The sequence below is a fragment of the Lissotriton vulgaris genome, chromosome 11 (genome assembly GCF_964263255.1).
Source record: "Lissotriton vulgaris chromosome 11, aLisVul1.2, whole genome shotgun sequence".
In the NCBI taxonomy this organism is placed as follows: domain Eukaryota; kingdom Metazoa; phylum Chordata; class Amphibia; order Caudata; family Salamandridae; genus Lissotriton; species Lissotriton vulgaris.
The window spans coordinates 105,240,418-105,254,466 of NC_141699.1; the positions used below are offsets into that span (position 1 = coordinate 105,240,418).

At 49.3% G+C, this 14,049-nt stretch overlaps 1 protein-coding gene across 1 annotated transcript in view; it reads right to left on the reverse strand.

The window, feature by feature from the left end:
* SPECC1L (sperm antigen with calponin homology and coiled-coil domains 1 like) overlaps window positions 1-7,252 on the reverse strand; it is a 480,979-nt gene extending 473,727 nt beyond the window's left edge. The window contains exons 1-2 of the mRNA XM_086942800.1: window positions 7,144-7,252; window positions 4,347-4,410 (exon numbers count right to left, since the gene is read on the reverse strand). The gene's annotated coding sequence lies outside the window, so the exon portion shown is untranslated. The remainder of the gene's footprint in view (window positions 1-4,346; window positions 4,411-7,143) is intronic.
* Between the last annotated feature and the right edge of the window lie 6,797 nt (window positions 7,253-14,049).

A 14,049-nucleotide genomic window follows, 5' to 3' on the forward strand; every position in this document is an offset into this window, starting at 1 on the left:
GCGATGTTTTTTGCAGCAGCTATCGCTGGAAAACTGGCGATATCGTCAGTTTGCACCCGCTTGAGAATTGGCCGATAAATCTATTGCCACTTTTGCGGCGCTAAAGTGCAGATAAATTGGCGATTAGTCCATAAGAATATGCCCCTATATCGTTTGAAACAAACGTTGTGTGTTGAGAGCCACACTAAATCCCCTTTTTCATAGGTAGGTCCCTGCCTACGATGTTTGTCTGCCTGTCACTTGTATTGTTCTTTAGCGTGGACTAAATGTTTTTGTGTGTCCTTCAAGATTTTACGTATCTGAGATTCTATCATGTACACCGGAAATCTCTCACTGTTGCTAGGTGTCAGAAAAGGAATAAAATGGGGGTGATGCCCATAAGTTTTATAGAAGGGGGAGTGTTTGGTGGAGCTATGCTGAACATTGTTGTACGCTATTTCTGCAAGCCATAACCACTCCACCCACGCTTCTGTGTTGTTATCTACATAACATCCCAGATACTGTTTTAACGTTTAGTTTAGCCTCTCCGTTTGTCCATCCATTTTCAGATGGAAACTGGTGGACATAGTCGAGGATATCTGCAAAGCAGAACACCATACCCGCCAGAAATGAGCTATGAATTGGGCTCCATAGTCTGACACGATCACTTTGTGGAGACCATGCAATCTAACCACATGGATCAACAGTAATCTGGCTAACTGACCTGCTGGAGGGATCTATTTACAGGCGACAAAATGCCCCATCTTAGTTAAATAATCGATCACCACCAGGAAAACAGTATGTTTGTTATCTTTAGGTAGTCCTACAATGAAGTCCACTGAGAAATTTTCCCATGGCTTATCCGGAGAGGGTAAAGGTAGTATGAGACCTTGTGGTTTGCCTTTGACAGTTTTCATTAGAGGACAAATAGTACAGTTCTTTACCCTCAAAGGGATGTCTCTTCTCAGGGTAGGCCACCAAAACTGCAGCTGTATTTTTCTGGGCTAGGAAGTGGTTCAATCGTGGGCTCTTGTCGTGACAGTGAATCCGCCTTCTTGTTCATACATGCTGGTCTAAACATTACTATGAATGTATCCTCCTCAAAAAACATCATCCATCGCAAAAGATGAGGCAAAAGCTGCCTGGCAGATTTCAAGAACTGAAAATTGCGATGGTCCGTATACACCGTAACTGTATGTCTGGCTCCCATCAACCGATGCCTCCATTCCACAAAAGCCTCTATAATGGCCAATAGCTCCTTTTCCGCAATTGTGTAATTCTGTTCGGCGCTTTTCAATTTCTTGGACATGAAGACAATAGGATGTAGCTGACCAGTATTGACATGTCTTTATGATAGCACTGCTCCAGTGGCCACCTCAGATGCATCCGCTTCCACTATGAAAGGCAATGCCGGATTGGCATGGGTCAAGATAGGAGCTGTAATGAATGCCTCTTTAAAGGATGCCAAATGCTGTTTGCGCCGCCTCAGTCCACGTGAAGTGTGAGTTTTTCTTCAACAACTTTGTTATGGGTGCTGCCTTGTATGAAAACTGCGATAAAGCGTTGATAAAAATGGGCAAATCCCAGGAAACACTGGATGTCCCTAACTTTCTTGGGACAAGGCCATTCTGTGATTGCTCTTACTTTCCTTTTGGTAATTTCTTGTCCTGTTAGTATGAGCATAACTCCCAAGAATTTTATGGTGGAGACATGGAATTCGCATTTGCTGATCTTGCAAAAGAGATGGTTGTTCTTCAAAGCTTGGAGGATTAATCCCATGTGTGTAGTATGTTCCTCTTCCTTTGATGAAAAGATTAGGATGTTGTCTATGTACATAACTACTATCTGATCCAGGTATTCCTGTAGGACATCGTTCAGAAAGAATTGAAATGCTGCTGGTGCATTTCACAATACAAATGGCATAACCTGGTACTCTTACAAACCGTAGTGAGTGTTGAAGGTGGTCTTCCATTCGTCTCCCTTGCGCATCCTCACCAACTGGTAAGCTCCTCTGAGGTCGAGTTTAGTGTATATCACCTGTCCCTTTACCTTTTCCAGTAATACCAATATCAATGGGAGTCGGTATTGATTCTTTACTGTGATGGCGTTCTAGGTGCGAAAGTCAATACACGTCCTGAGCTCTCCATTTGCTTTCGGAATAAAACACAGAGGAGAGGCTGCAGGAGAGCTGGAATGGCGTATAAAACCCAAAGCGAGGTATTTGTCGATGTACTGACCCAGATGTATGTTTTCTGGTTCAGTTAGGGTATAGATCCTACCACAGGGAACCACAGTGCCAGGCAAAAGATCAATCCTACAGTTGTACGGCCTGTGAGGAGGGAGTACTTCAGCCATTTGATCATTAAAAACATCTGCATACTGGTGATAACAGGGAGGTAGTGAAATCTTCTCAGCAGCAGTAGCAATATGATGGCGTAAAGCCAATGCTTTGGAAGGACTGTCAATCGTCTTTAAACAATGTTGCTTGCAGTAGTCAGATTCCATTGTTAAAACTTTCAGAGACCATTTAATGGTGGGGTTATGTGTTTGCAACCAAAGTAGACCCAGAATGATCCCATTCAGAGGTGCGTGGAATATGTTGAAGTATAGTAATTCATGATGATTTCTATTGTACTCGACATCATACACTTCGGTGGCGTGACTAATGGGTCCGGATTCCAATCTCTTCCCATCAACTGCAAAAACCTCTTCTGGCAATGACTTGGGTATAAGTTTGACACCCAGCCTGTGAGCTTCCTCTTATCCATAAAACATCCTGTGGCTCCAGAATCTACCATTGCCTGAGTGCAACAAGGTTCTTGATTGATGTATAACACCAATGGAATAAAGAAATGTTCTTAGAGACAAATGGATTTTTCTTTACTGAAGGGATGTACATTACACTTGAAGACTCCCCTTCTTTAGGTCTTGAGCTTGTTAGTTTTCTGTCGATTATTTTGTTGCACTAAATGCCGCTAATCCCATCCGCGGGCTACTGTACTTGTGTTTAACCCCACTCTCTCTCAGGTAATGCCCCTTCTTGCCACAATATAAACACAATCCATTTTTTCGCTGGAATTCTCTTTTCTTTGGAGTTTGTGAGGTACGAACCGTCCCTATGTCCATTGGTTTATGGGAGACTGCACCGGAGTCCAGTGGCTTAGGTCGTATAAAGCGTGGGGTGCATCTTTCCTTCTTTTTAGTACCCTCATTGCGTTCTCTTAATCGATGATCCAAACGCATCGTTAATTCTATAAGATCGGAGCAGGTACATGGTTGTGGATCAACCTGAGCTATCACATCCTTCAACTCCTCCCGGAGCCCTTTGTTGAAGATGGCTGCCTGCTTACTTTCTGGGCAGTCGGTTTCTAACACTAATCTCCTAAAGGTGTTAAGATATCCAATCAAGTCTTTATTGCCTTGCTCAAGTTCAGGCAGATCTTGGTCTGCCGAGAAAGTGTCAGCCCTACGAACGAAAGTTTTTTCGAACTCGCCCTTAAAGGTATCCCAGTCATATAGCATGGGATCGTCTCTCCTAACTATAGGGACTGCCCAATGAGCTGCATCTCCTGCCAGGTTTGAAATAAGAAATGCCACCCGTGACTGATTAGTGGGAAAGGTTTTGGGCTTACAATTAAAGTGTAGAAGGACCTGAGTAAGGAAAACCTGTACCTAGAGTATGTCCCCGGAACATTTTTCTGGTGGGACGAGAGGTATAGGGGTAGGGATTTCTACTACCATTGAGCTAGTTGTGGACTGAGAAGGATTATCGAAATCAAAAGGATTTCTTTGCATCCTTTCAACCCTAGCCTGTAAAGCAGCTGTTTCTGTGCGTGAAGCCCTAATCTCTACCTGAACTGCGGCTAACGCCGCCAACACATCATCTAAGGTGGCCTTTCTGGAATCAGGTCGACCGAGAGGATAAACCTATTCATGTGCCGATTATTCTGTCCCAGACTAATCGTATCCTCAGGATCAAACTGATGCTCAAAGGGGTCCACCTCTCGACAGCCCCAAGTCTGGATATGAGTAACACACAGACTATAGGATGGTCAAGCGGGGAAGGTAAGGATGGGGACAGCGGGGAGGTAGACCTGTGGACACAAAAGGAAATATTGTAATACTCTTCCAACCTGGTGAGGTAACTATAACAACTCCCTCAAATAATATGTGTACCCATCATTTTAACTACCTGTAAGAAAAGAAAATGCTTTCTACCGGCCAGGGGAGGTAAGCAGGTGACCTCAATTCTTTACACCGTATACTGGAAGAACAAGACAGAAGAATAAATAAACTCTATGATCTCTATCTGTGCTAAACACCCCTGTATTTATGAGATGTAGATAACACTACTTTTCTATACCTACCCTTCGTATCAGTGAAAGATGTCAGGAGACTTCCTTAGGATGGACCAACTACTACTGACCACTCCTGTTGAAAGAAAAACACAAAACATAGCCAAATAGTGACTCAACGTTCATAGTAGAAAGGTGTATTGTATTAATAAAGAGCAAGCAATAAAGTTCTACTCCAACTTGGTAATGTTTAGAGTAACTTCCTTATACTGTGAATCAAGATATCGCATCCAGAGAAATAAGGATATGTGGTTGAATCCGTTCCTTTAATCAGCAAAATAATGTATACCACATACGATATAGAAATCTGTTGTTAAGAGAGTTGGTAATCACTCTCCGTAGTCAACAAAGCAGGATATGGCGGAGCCGGACCGGCGTACAAGATGGCCGCTCGGGGTCCCGGCTCCGCCGACCTTCTTCCCTCACCGCCCGAACTGGCCGCCTGTCCCGTGCAGACATGGAGCTTTTGCGCGTCGGAGTGGGCGCTGAGACGAGGCGCCTGACTCTGGTGAAATTCCGAGCTCCGGAGACGGAGATATGATCCTTTGCACGGTGCGGCCTGCCCGATGCCAGCAGCCGGGACCTCGCGCTGCACTGCTTCCGGCCACCAGTTGAACAACAACGGCCACACTGACCCGGAAAGCGCCGGCCTCCAGTCATGGAGGTTAACATACCCCTCGACAGCTTACTCCCCGTGTGTGACCGCTGGAGCCCGCTATCAATGTACTGCAACGTCCCTCTATGCCGTCCGCCCTCCCCCCCCCGAGCACATCTCATCAGCAGCGGGACACTGGAAACTGCTCTTTGTTTCCCTGGAGGTACACTGTTTGTTCTGTTTATGCTAACCCGCAACCCACGCTCCGGTTCACCGTGGCCGGTGGAGGTAAAACGCTGCTGTGGTACTTCTTGGGCTGGGGGGGCCCGTATGTACCTGCCAGTGGTGAGTGAGGATGGCATTCTTGCGACGCATTTCTGTTGGGGCTCTGGCGAACTATGCTCCTCTATCTGGCGGGGGCCGGCGACTTCGAAGCTTGTCTGAGCTACTCCTAGGTGGCGCTCCTATGGAAGTGGCGCCTCGATGGGTTCTAACTGGTCATGGCGACGGCTGTGTGGAATGAGGACCTGGGGGTAGTGATTGAATACTCCCGGGGGGCCGAAGAGTCACATTCTGGACGCGGCGTGAGGATGTTCCCGGTTGCCTTTGGACCGTATGACCAACTTGAAGTTGGCACCAGCTCTGTAAGTCACTCTTCGTGGGGCACATGCTGCAGTTCCCCGTGAAGGAGCCGCGGCCGGGTGTGGATGAGACTTAACGGTGGCTGAGAGGCGAACATGCTTCTTTGGGAGATTCCTTGGCGGCCCTGTGTGGATCGACTAAAGGATAACCGGCTCCTTGTGTGGGGGTGGACGGCGGTTGAGCGAACCGCGCCATGGGACATCGCAATAACTTTGGTTTCTCCCGGAATGGCTTGCGTGCTCCAGTTGGTACTTTTCTAGCCTGACCCAGCATTACATGAACGGTGTAATTTGTGATTCGAGTCTTGTGGGTCTGTGGGAGTCGAGGGCGCTTAGGGCGCCATTGTTGCTGTATGGGGAGATTCACATCTTCACTGGGCGAATTGGAATGCTGAGTGACTACTACTATCCTGTTTAAGTGGGTGTTCCCGAGGTTATGGCTCTACTTCCGTAGTAATTGAAACGCTGTGTGGCGGTGGGGGGGTCGGGGAACCCGCAACGGGAACCCCCCACATATTTTCTTTCTCCTACCGTGGGGTACTAGTTATCTTCTTTCTTTTCCCCTCTTTCTTTCTTTCATCTTAGTGTGTGTTATTGTCTCTCTCTCTTTTCTTTGACTCTCTCTTCTATATTTCGGGTTCATATAATGGGCGACAGGCACGCTGCTAGGGGGGTAGGCCATATGCAGGGGTGCAGGGTGGGGTGGGGTCCTTTCTTTTTTGTTTCTATGGCCTTCTTTATTTTTGTTGCTTTTGGCTTGTCTTCACTTCCCTCTTCTCTCTTCCTTTTCTTGGGATCTGCGTGGAGATAATTCTCCGCATGTTCTTCTTATTTCAGACAATGAGGGTGGATTTTTAAATACTTGCTTGCTGCGGCCTGGAACTGTTTTGGTGGGTGAACTGCATTGCTTATTGATTATCCTGGTTATGTATTGGAACGCAAATACCTTACCTACAGTATTCCTGACTGTGAATATCCTGTTTATCGAATATCCCTCGATTTGTTATGTCTTGAGTGTAATGCAACAGATCCTGTTCTTCCTATTCTAATTTAAAAAAGAAACCTTCTTTAATCCTGTTACCTTTTTGATGATAATGCTCTCCTGTGTTGCAACCGTGTACTTGAGGAGCGGATCTTTGTACTGTAATGGACTATTTGTTTTGTTTTAACCGCTTCCATCTTGCTGACTGACTATGGTGGTCTAAACTGCTTTTGATTGTAACTGACTTAAGTACCAATAAAGGTTTACCAAAAAAAAAAGCAGGATATTCAAATGAGGCACAAAATACTCCCCTGCATGAGTTTTTGCATTGGACTTGCCAACAGGGAGGTAAGAAAGATTGCCCCCCCCCCAACAGGTATTATATATCGTAAGGAATGAGCAAAGGTTTATGCAACTTCAACAGATCTGCAATACTCCCTCGCATGAACCCTCATAGAAAAGGGACTTGCCAATGTAGGGAAATATGCAGATATGAGCCAAACTGAAAAGAATCTCCGAGAGAGTTCTAATAGATAACTCCCCAAGCAATTATTGCAGAGAAAGCAAAGCAATGCCACAAGGCCCCCTTACCCAACAGGGAATACCAGAAGACTGCTGAGATATACGACCACCAACCGTCAGGAAATCACAAATAATCGGCAGCTTCTCAGAGTTCTCCTCCTTTTCCAGGTTGCAGGACGTCACACACGACAGTGCGTCTGACGTCAGATGCCCGCTGCTGCTGGGGAATGTAGTTCTCCAGAGCGCCGGCGCCTTTTTTCCTGGCGGTCATGAGGAAAATGGGAATGCCAAAGGGTTTCATTGAGCTAACTGCCTTGCTCTACGCCTCGCCCACTGCTCGAGTCAGACTGAATGGTATGCTCTCCTCCCAGTTTCAACTTACTTGCAGCACCAGGCAGGATTGCCCACTTTCTCCATTAATTTTTATTATAGCATTAGACCCCCGGGTTAGGCAATTACAAAAGCGGCATTTACACAGGGGGCTCCACTTTAAAAGTGGTCCTCTTCTGATATCACTTTATGCAGACGCTGTAGTATTATATGTCCGACGCCCTCAAGAGAATTTGAGCCCTCTTAGTAGAGAGGTTATCCGGTTTGGTGGGTACTCATGTTAGGTATTGTTGGAACCTAAGTATGTCAGGTCACCTAGGGTAGCCTGGCCTAGGGTAAGACACAATCACTAGAGGCACATGTGTAAAGGTTGCAAACCACCCAGCAGTAATCCAACGCAAAAACGACGCTACACCAATGTTTAGGAAAATACGAGCTTGTTTATAAAAATAATCTTTGCTCTCTTGTCTTTAGAAATCACAGCTTAGTACATTACAGTTTGTCTTGAAAATAATAATAATACTTTTAAAGTTGCTAAATCATATCATTAAACAGTTCTTTTCACTTAACAGCGCATTACATCTAGTCATGGGTTTAGTAACCTCCTCAAAGTTATCAATACAATCCCACTACTTGGCTTTCTAACTTTCCATCACATTACATTAGTTCAAAAGGAGCAGTGTCTACACTTCTCTAGAATAGCTTTACTCATTTACTCCCTTTCCACCACTAATCCAGAAGAATTGGTGAGCCTTACTCACTTTAGTGGCTCTAGATAAGCTCCTCACCAGAGCTGACAAAAGTAAGGGGAGAGGCAATGATTTGGAGTAATTCTAGTCATCAAATGGGAACATCCTGCTTTAAAAATGCTGTCTTAATGGTTTCTTATCAGAAGCAGGGTAGCATTCCCCAGTACCAGCCCAATCCTTGCTTGGCCAACTGGAAGTCTGAATTCCTCTGAAGGACTCTATGGCCTCCAACGTCCCCCTCACAACCTCCTTACTTCTTTTTAGTTGGGCCCTCTTCTCACAGGCCTGTAATTCTATCCGGCAAGCGTGGAAAACACCAACCTTCACCGGCAATCGTTGTAGTCCCTCGCCCCTCCTCTCCTGCTCAAATCCGCTCCTCCTCGTTGGAGCTTTGGCAGAGAAAAGGGGTTTCCTGAGCGGAGAAGCGACGGTGCTCGCTTCCCGCCTGCTCCCTTGAAGAGTTCTCCTCAGGCAATCCGCGTCGTATCTCTCGCAGCGGTACTTCCGCGCATGTGCGGGAGACTAGCGGCACCAGTCCGGAGTCTGCCTCGGCCGCCTGACGCTGGCAGTGGCTTCCCCACGGGCCCGCTCGCTCCAAGGCCCCTCCTGGCAGAGAGAACTGGATCCGCCTGGGGCATGTGCAATAGCGCCCGACTTCCTCACAGCCAGCCCCCTCTCTCTGGGTCAGTGGCGCCACCACAACAACGCGGCCGGTGCCCCCGGGGTCCTGCACGCGGCGGAATCAGCGCTGCCACTAGGAAACCGGCACCCCTCTCCTTCCTCTGACTCCCGAGTGGAATTGGTGATCTGCCGACTGCGTGTCTGGTAAGGACCCTCAGGGTCACAAGGGCAATAGCCTGCTTTAACACCCAAGGAGATGGGAAATAAAGCTAGATCTCCTCACGTGTAAGCTCCTATTCTCTATCCTTTTCAGGGACCTACTAACTCTCGGTGCTGGGCAGGGGCTGGTAATAAAAGGGGCACTCTTCCAAAGTCTCTCCAACTGGGCAGAGGACTGCGCTCCACAGCGCCGCAGTCTCCTTCTCCTACTCACACCCCTTACTTCCAGACTAGGGGTTGGTCAGGAGCCCAGGGTCTCCAATGATCCCATGCAGCGGGGACAAGACAAGTAACCCAAGGGAGGAAGGGTGGTGAATCAATAGGTCAACCCTTTGACTATCCTACCCCCACCTTCTGCTACAGCCTGTCCTCCAGCTGACTCTCTCTGGTAAGACAAAATGGCTGACCAGCATTCCGCCTTTTATAGGCTGACCCTCAGAGGTCCAGAAAGGACCAGAAGGTTCTGGAATGCCCTACTCTATCCTATGGGACAGGTTCCAGGTATGACAGTTGGGACAGTTGGTAGCCACCATTTTGTGACTCCAAGGGAATTCCTGTCAGGAAAGGCCTCTAGGCCTGAGGTGAAAAACTATGAGGGTGAAAAAGCACCTATCCCCTAGACCAACACCTTGAAAAAGCTAGTGGACACAAAAATAAATAAAGGCATGAGGGGCAAAAAGGGGACAAAATAAATAATAAATTGGAGGGACTACGCAAAAAGTCAGACAGGTCTAACAGGCGTCCCCCCCAGCTGAAAGTGGGGAGAACTACCCAACCCCTTGGGAGTCCTCATCACTAAGGCGGAAATACCTAGAGAGACCGTCTGCATTGGCGTGGTCAACTCCAGGTCGATGTTCCACCCGGAATTCCATTCCCTGTAGGGAGATGGACCACCTCAACAGCTTGGAGTCTCCCCCTTCATCTGCATTAGCCAACGAAGGGGTCGTGGTCAGTCTGAACCAGGAAGTGCGAGCCAAACAGGTTTGGCCGCAGCTTCTTCAGAGCCCACACCACCGCAAAAGCTTCCCTCTTAATTGCACTCCACTTCTGTTCCCGGGGAAGCAGTCTCCTGGATAAGAAGACTACAGGCTGATCCAGGCCCTCTTCATTCAGTTGCGATAACACTGCCCCAATGCCATGTTCTGATGCATCTGTCTGGACAATGAACTCCTTGGAGAAGTCTGGGGCCCTCAGGACCGGTGCTGCACACATTGCCTGCTTCAGTTTCTCAAAAGCTTGCTGACAAGCGTTCGTCCAAACTACCCATCGAGGTTGTTTCTTAGAGGTGAGCTCTGTGAGAGGCGCTACAATAGTGCCATACCCCTTCACAAAGCGACGGTAGTAGCCTGTGAGGCCCAGGAAAGCTCGGACCTCAGTCTGTGTCTTGGGGGGTTCCCAGGCCATGATTGCCTCAACCTTTGCCTGCAGGGGCTGCACTGTCCCCCTACCCACCAAGTGTCCAAGGTACACAACCGACCCCTGCCCAATCTGGCATTTGCTGGCCTTGATTGTCAATCCAGCTTGTTTCAGGGCCTGGAGAACTGCTTGCAAATGTTGCAAATGGTCCTCCCAACTGCTACTGAAGACAGCAATGTCAGCCAGGTAAGCAGCAGAGAAACTCTCCATTCCAGAGAGGACCTGATTCACCAGCCGCTGAAATGTGGCGGGGGCATTTTTGAGCCCAAAGGGCATCACGCAAAATTGGAAGTGTCCCTCAGGCGTGGAGAAGGCTGACCTTTCCTTTGCTCCATCTGTCAAGGAGATCTGCCAGTACCCTGAAGTGAGGTCAAAGGTACTTAGATATTGGGCAGCTCCTAGCCGGTCAATTAATTCATCCGCCCTAGGGATCGGATGAGCATCAGTCTTTGTAACTGAGTTCAGTCCCCGGTAATCCACACAGAACCTCAGTTCTGGTGTGGTGCCTGGTGGAGCGGCTTTTGGCACTAGCACCGCCGGACTGGACCAAGGACTGTTGGAAGGTTCTATAACTCCCAGCTCTAGCATCTTGGCAACCTCTCCATGGATGCTTGCCTTCACCTTGTCGGACAGCCGGTAGGTCTTCGACTTCACTGGTGGGCTGTCCCCTGTGTCCACATCATGGGTACACAGGTGAGTCCTTCCCGGGACAAGGGAGAACAACGTAGAGTACTGCTCCAGTATCTGGCGGCAGTCCTCCCACTGTTCAGGAGTTAGAGTAGGAGAGAGAATCACTCCCTCCACTGACCCATCCTTCTCCTGAGTCGAGAACAAGTCTTGGAGAGGTTCGCTTTCCGCTTCCTCTTCCCCATCAGTCACCATCATTAAAATGACCTCGGGCCTCTCATGGTGGGGTTTGAGTCGGTTGGCATGCAGCACCCGTAGAGGCTGTCGAGGGGTCTTAAGGTCCACCAGGTATGTGGCCTTACCCTTCTTTTCCAACACTTCAAATGGGCCTGTCCAGCGATCCTGGAGGGCACTAAGCTCTCCAGGTTCCATCACCCACACTTTCTGGCCAGGCTCCAATTCCACCTGGTGAGCATTGTGGTCATATCACTCTTTCATGACTGCCTGGCTGGCCTCCAAGTTGTCAGAAGCTTGCTTCCACAACTTCGCCATTTGGCTCCGGAAGGCCAGCATGTAGCTCACCACATCCTGGGGGGGTTTTCTGGGAGACTTTTCCCAACTATCCTTCACCAGGCTGAGAGGACTGCGTACAGGGTGCCCATACAGAAGTTCAAAGGGGCTGAAGCCCACTCCCTTCTGTGGCACTTCCCTGTAAGAGAATAGCAAACAGGGTAGGAAGACGTCCCATTTCCTCCGCAGGCTTTCGGGCAGACTTCTGATCATGCCCTTCAAGGTTTTGTTGAACCTCTCGACCAGTCCGTTCGACTGGGGGTGATAAGGAGTGGTGAACCGGTAGGTCACTCCACACTCCTTCCACATTGCCCGCATGTAAGCTGACATAAAGTTGGTCCCCCTGTCAGACACAACTTCTTTGGGGAAACCCACTCGGGTAAAGATCCCATTAGGGCTCTAGCCACCACAGGTGCAGTGACTGTCCTCAGAGGAATTGCCTCTGGGTACCGTGTGGCATGATCCACCAGAACCAGGATGAACCTGTGACCAGCTGTTGTTGGTGGATCTAGAGGCCCTACAATGTCGATGCCCACCCTTTCAAAGGGGGTGCTAACGACTGGAAGTGGTTCCAGGGGAGCTTTCAGCTTCACTCCTGTTTTCCCACTGGCCTGGCAGGATACACATGTCCGACAGTAAGTGTTGGACGCCACTTTCATCTGAGGCCAGTAAAAGTGGAGGACAAGCCGAGCAAAGGTCTTGTCCTGACCTAAGTGTCCTGCCAAGGGTATAGCATGAGCCAATTCCAGCAGAAAGGCTCGGTATTGTTGCGGGACTACCAAGGCCCGTGATGAACCAGGTAAGGGTACCTTGGGTTCACTGTAGAGGAGTCCATCCTCCCAGTAAATATGGTAGTGTCCCGTAACATCACCTGCTGCCTGGGCTTCAGCCTGTCGCCTCAGTCCCTCAAGGGTAGGGCACTCCCTCTGCCCCTTACAGAATTCCTCTCTGGTAGGTCCTCCCTCCACATGCCACTCAGCAGGGATGGGTAAATCCTCCAGAGAGTCTACTTCCCCCTCCACGGACTCCTGGTCCACCACCGCAGGTGGCCGATCTGTCACATGGGGTGTGGAAGCCAAAGCAGGCTCTTCCTGTCTTCGGGTCTGTCCCTTTTTGGCAGCGGGTTGGGCCATTGTTCCAGGCTCCAACCCAGGCGAACTCCCTCTCCGGGCAGTCGCAGACCGTGTGCTCGCACAGGCCCAGTCAGGTGTACCCAGCATCGCAGTGTGCGTCCGGTATTCCACCTCTCTCCAAGCGTTGTGCTCCATATCATTCCCCAGCAGACAATCAACTGGCACGGCAGGGCTTACGGCAACTCGAAGTGAACCTGCAACCCCTTCCCACTCAAAGGGAACCTCAGCCACTGGATAGTGGCCCATTCTGCCGTCAGCCATCGCGGCGGGGTGGAGTACATGGGGAACCACCTGCTCTGGAGACACCAGTTAACTTCTCACCATAGTCATACTGGCTCTTGTATCTCTCAGAGCCTCCCCTCTCTGGCCATTGATGGTGACCCATTGCCCATACTTTGCAGTATTTGGGGGCACCTGGATCTTAGGAACCATCTCCCGTTCTCCCAGGGACACTAAGGTGACACCCGCCCACTCACCCCCCCTTATCTAAGGGCAACTCCTCCCGAGCGCTACACTAGCTACTCCCGGTGGTTTTCCTCCGGTGGGAGGGGGTGGTCTCTTTGGGCATCTGACATCTCCCTTATAATGTCCAACACCACCACACTCAAAACAGTGGAGAACACTTGGCTGCTGGCTTTGGCCAGGATTAGGGTTTCTGGGCGGGTTTGCCTTAGGGGTGAAACCTGTTCCCTTTCCTTGGAAATTGTTTTGGGGACCTTTAGAGAACTCCCTCTTTTTATCTCCCCCCTCCTTCTTCTGGGGGGCGCCCTGTCCGACCTTTTGGGAATCCCCTCCAGTCCCCTTTGAGGACACCCGGGTACTTGCCCAGATGTCCGCCTCCTCTGCAAGCATCCGGGGATTGGTCAGCTTGCTGTCCACCAGGTGTTGGCGCAGCTCGGGAAAACATTTCTCGAGGAGGTGCTCTTTCAAAAATAGATCATACAACCCCTCATAATCCTTCACCTCACTGCCCTTGACCCAGCCCTCCAAGGCCTTTCTTGCGTAATCAAGGAAGTCCACCAGTTCTGGGTGCTTAACTTATGGCTCCCCCTGAACTTCTGGCGATATTTCTCAGGGGTAAGCCCAAACTTCCTTACCAATGCTAGCTTCATGGTGGGGTAGTTAGTTTGCTCCTCTGGTTCCAGGGCCAGCAAGGTGTCCCGACCAGCAGGAGGCATGTACTTATACAAACCACCCCCCCAGTGCTTCTCCTGCACCCCATGGGCTCTTAAGGAGACCTCATAGGCAGCCAACCACTTGGCTATGTCTTCTCCCTGACTAAAGCTAGCAATGAGGTCCTTTGGCAAATA